We start from the raw sequence: 4840 nt of genomic DNA on the forward strand, positions 1-4840 counted from the left end.
CGGGTATTGGTTCCTCATCTGATGCTCTACTTCCCATGTCATTTCCTCCATTCGAGCATTTTTCCACAACACTTTGACCATTGAAATACTCTTGTTTCTCAGTACTCGATCCTTTCGATCCAAGATACTCACAGGTTGTACCTCGAACTTCAAATCGTCATGCAACTCGATCGGAGGTGCTTCGAGGACGTGAGAGGGATCTGGTACATATTTCTTAAGCATGGAGACATGGAAAACGTTGTGGATCCGATCTAACTCCGGAGGTAATTCTAACTGATAAGCCACTGATCCAATCCTTTCAATGATTCGGAATGGTCCAATATATCTCGAGTTGAGCTTTCCCCTCTTCGCAAATCGAATCACACCTTTCATTATCCAATAAAACACCATAATTTATCATGATAGTATAATCAATAAGATTTAATACTTCAAAGTATTCAAATTATTACCTTTCCAAGGAGAAACCTTAAGAAAAACTTTATCATCGATCTCAAACTCCAAGTCTTTTCTCCGTTTATCTGCATAGCTCTTCTGCCTATCCTGGGCTACCTTTAGCCTCTCTCGTATAACCTTGATCTTGTCATTAGTTAGCTCGATCAATTCCACACTCACTAACTTCCTTTCACCTACTTCATCCCAACAGAGCGGAGTTCGGCACTTCCTTCCATACAAAGCCTCGTATGGTGCCATCCCAATACTAGACTGAAAACTGTTATTATACGCGAACTCCACCAATGGCAAATGTCTGTCCCAACTCCCAATAAAGTCAATGACACAAGCCCGTAACATATCCTCCAAGGTCTGGATAGTCCTCTCTGACTGACCATCCGTCTGTGGGTGAAAAGCAGTGCTAAATTTCAATTTGGTTCCGAGAGCTTCTTGAAATTTTGGCCAGAATCGAGAAGTGAATCGAGGATCTCGGTCTGACACTATAGAAACGGGAACTCCATGTAGCCTCACAATCTCATTTATATAGAGCTGAGCCAGCTTTTCAATAGAGTATGTACTATGGACAGCTAAAAAGTGAGCGGACTTAGTCAACCGATCTACGATCACCCAAATCGCATCCTTTCCCCTCTGTGTCCGCGGCAATCGCAAAACAAAATCCATAGTTACATGCTCCCATTTCCACTCGGGAACAGGTAAAGACTGAAGTGTACCTGCTGGCCTCTGATGCTCCGCCTTAACTTCCTGACATACGAGACACTTTGCTGCGAATTCTGTCAAACCCTGCTTTGTAAAATAATTATAATATCATTCACATGCTCGATAGAATGTTTGTATATTTAGGAAGTTCGAGAAATCGTTAAAAGACGATATTGCCTCTAATGGTATCATTAAGTCGATTAAGCCTCGAACTAGTTCAAATAGGAATTTTAAGGTGAAATTAAGAGTTTCACAGTTCAGGGATGACTCAAAATGGTAATTAGGAGTTCGAGGATCAATTCGGAGTCAAATTGAAATTTTCACTATATAAGGGTAAAATTGTAATTTTTCCATCTGCGGATAAAATTTGAGATTTTGAGAGAATTTAGATCACATTTGACAAATTGGGGAATGATATGAGTATAAGGGATAAAAAATATGTCTATGGACAATTTTTCAGTTTTTGGGGCAAAAATGTAATTTTTGATTTTTACGGGGGCAAAAGTGTAAATATCAAAAATTACTTCACCAAAACTTTGGAAAAATCTGGAAATTTCACTTAAGACTTGGATAAGTCAAAGGGAATGCATGGTGGAAAAAGTAGGACAAATGGATGACTAGAAAAAAAAAATGAATTAATAAAATATTTAAAATATGAATAAAATAATATTATTTCATTAAACAATAAAAAAGGCATAAAAAAATCAGCCCACCCATTCTTCTTCTTCAACATTCGGCCAAGCAAGAAACAAGAGAGAGAAAGGAGAAAATAAAACCCTAGCTAGGAAATTTAAAGGGAAAATAGGTGGAAATTCAAAAATCAAGTGAAAAAAGGTAACATTTCTTAAATTTGTCTTGTGCTTTACCTTTCCCATGCTTTTTCCATCATTTTTCATGGTTGAATCATGTGATTTGAGGATGATTTGAATTCTGGTCATATGGGTTTAGAGAGAGAAAGTTGTTAGATAAATTTGATTTTGAGCTATGTTAGTGTTTAGTGTTAGTTTAGCATATTTAGGAACAAAACAACAAGAAAAGAATTTATTTTCCTCCATTACCATTATTGGCTGAATTTTCTAGGGGAATATTGGCTGATGATCTTGATGTTTATTTGAGAAATTATGATGAATAATGATGAATTATGAGTCTAGAAAAATAATGGAAATTTTTGGAGCAAAAATATGAATTTTTACCCATTAGGGGTATTTTCGTAATTTGCTATAAGGACTGATAATTTGCACCACACCGAGGGACTTTAAGTCAATTTGGGTGCAATTGAGGTATAGAAACTGAAAAAAATTAATTTGAGATTAAATTGGACGCGTTAGTAATTTAATCGGGTAATAGGCCGAATTAGGTCGGCACCGCATTTAAGCGGTAGTCGGATAAGTTGCATGTCATATCATGCATATATATACCGAGCCTGAATTGATTTTATAATGGTCAAGCATTAATGTGGTGAATTATGTATTGTACATTGTGGATAGGTGGTGAGCAAATTACACTGGTAAAAGTACCAAAATTGTGCTTGAAGACTGGGATTAGGAGTACATCGACTCCTAGAACTGTGAGTGGACAATTTATCGTCTTAAATATCTAGAGTAATTATACTTGTTTGATGCTTTTATTGAATGGTGAATTTAAATTATAAAATATTATGTTTTCCAATTAAAATGTTTTTTTAATAAAAATGAGATTTATACTGGTTTTGAAATCAAATATTGTTTTGGGAAAATTGAGTATATGGAGACTGTGTTGAAATTTATGATTTTATATGTTATTGAAATTGTGGCTTATGACACTATGGTAGCATAATGGCTAAATTTTTTTTGGTTGGCATGAAATATATGAACAGTTTTGGATTGGTCTCGGTAGACTGGATTACATTTTATTCGCCATATTATGCTACTGAAATTTTTATGGGTCTGGTGGTATATTAAACGGTCACTGCAGTGGTGGGGGTTTCCGTGGACTGCCTATGAGAGGGGCACGGTAACTCAATTATATACTTACCTCCAGGGGGAGATGTTGGGTGAAGTATCTCCTGAGGTATGATTTGAGTGCACCTCACGTTCGGGCCACCACGTGAGAGTGAGACTCAGCCAACGCCAAGGAACGGCTGTGTGTCAGATGTGAAAACATGTTTATGGGTATGGGTCATTGAATAGCCTTGGCGGTCTCAGTGGGATACCTTGACGAAGGTACCCGCGAGAATGATATTGGCAGGGGCCAAGTTTAAAAAAATTCATAAGTCGGGGAAATTTTGATGAAAAGAAATTATGTGGTATAGATTGAAATGAATTTTGTGTTATGAACATTATTGAGATATAACGTTTTTATATTGTCTCCATCTACTCGGCTTTAGATGCTTTTGATGGTAATTGTTTACTCACTGGGATTATTTAATCTCACCCCTCTTCCTATCCATTTTTCAGGCTCAGGACAGTTTGTTGATAGTTGATTAAGACGAGAATTAATCTCGAAGTTGCATCATAGGAAGTAAGGGTTCGTAGCTCTACATTTTCTTGGTTAGTTAGGGGCCCACGTGTCACTGTAAACGAAATTTCATACTTTAATTATCTTTATTACTATATAACTAAATTTATTTTACTTTTACGCTACAAAAGTTATTTTAGGAAGACTTTGAAAATATTGTGTTTTAAGAAAATAGAATATTTTATTTAATGTTTTTATTATATTCAAATAGCTATAATTTTACTTTAAATGAATGTTGTAGACTTCAAAATTTAATTTAAATCATGAAATATGTGTTTCCACTTACATATTACATTTTTCGGATTTCAAAATTAAAAAAAAAAAATTGACGAAAATGCCCCTGTGAGCTAGAAATAATATTTTATTATTTTGAGTTGGAACCAACTTATGTTTTCTTGAAATGCGAGATTTATCTAATTGTCGCTCACCGGGGAGATGCGGAAGTTGATGCTAAGCCTTGCGGGGTTTCGATCGGCATTCGGGGTAATGAGTGCTTATCGGGACGTCGCGGCGGTTGTCACTGGCTCGATGGGAGTTCCGGGTCGTGACAAATTCTGCTACGTCTCGCTTCATACCCGGCCACCAATAATTCTCCTTGATAGTCCTATACATCTTGGTGCTTCCGGGATGTAATGCATAGGCAGATGAATGGGCTTCTTCCATGATCGCTTGTCTCAACTGGTTTCCCTCAGGAACACAAACTCGATCTCTAAACATCAAGACGTTATCCTCTCCAAATCTGAACTCACTGACTCCCCCATCGGTCAGTTTTTGAATTTCTTTTCTTAACTCATCATCAAACCTCTGAATGTCCTTGATCTGATTAAGTAACGAAGGTCGCACAATGAAGTTTGCCAATAAGGATCCATCATCACCATTTCTCTACTGGACCCCAAGAGATTTCATCTCTATTAATGCTGGAAAATAACAACTCTGAAGTGCTGCTAAAGACGATGAAGACTTACGACTTAAGGCATCAGCTACAACGTTTGCCTTTCCCGGAAGATAGTCTATCACCAAGTCATAATCTTTTATCAACTCCAACCATCGTCTTTGCCTCAAATTAAGCTCCTTTTGGGTGAGCAAATATTTTAAACTCTTATGATCCGTAAATATCCAACAATGCTCACCATACAAGTAATGCCTCCAGATTTTTAAAGCAAACACCACTGCTGCTAACTCTAAATCATGGGTAGGG

General features: G+C 36.8%; 1 long non-coding RNA gene across 1 annotated transcript; it reads left to right on the forward strand.

Moving 5' to 3' along the window:
• The first annotated feature begins 1857 nt into the window (after positions 1–1857).
• On the forward strand, positions 1858–4187 carry LOC148763167 (uncharacterized). The gene is made up of 4 exons (XR_016026005.1): positions 1858–1980; positions 2634–2713; positions 3582–3645; positions 4050–4187. It is a non-coding gene; the product is annotated as an uncharacterized LOC148763167 (long non-coding RNA).
• The last annotated feature ends 653 nt before the right edge of the window (positions 4188–4840 follow it).

This window comes from Theobroma cacao, chromosome 4, assembly GCF_053813885.1.
Source record: "Theobroma cacao isolate CCN51 chromosome 4, ASM5381388v1, whole genome shotgun sequence".
Classification (NCBI taxonomy): Eukaryota; Viridiplantae; Streptophyta; class Magnoliopsida; order Malvales; family Malvaceae; genus Theobroma; species Theobroma cacao.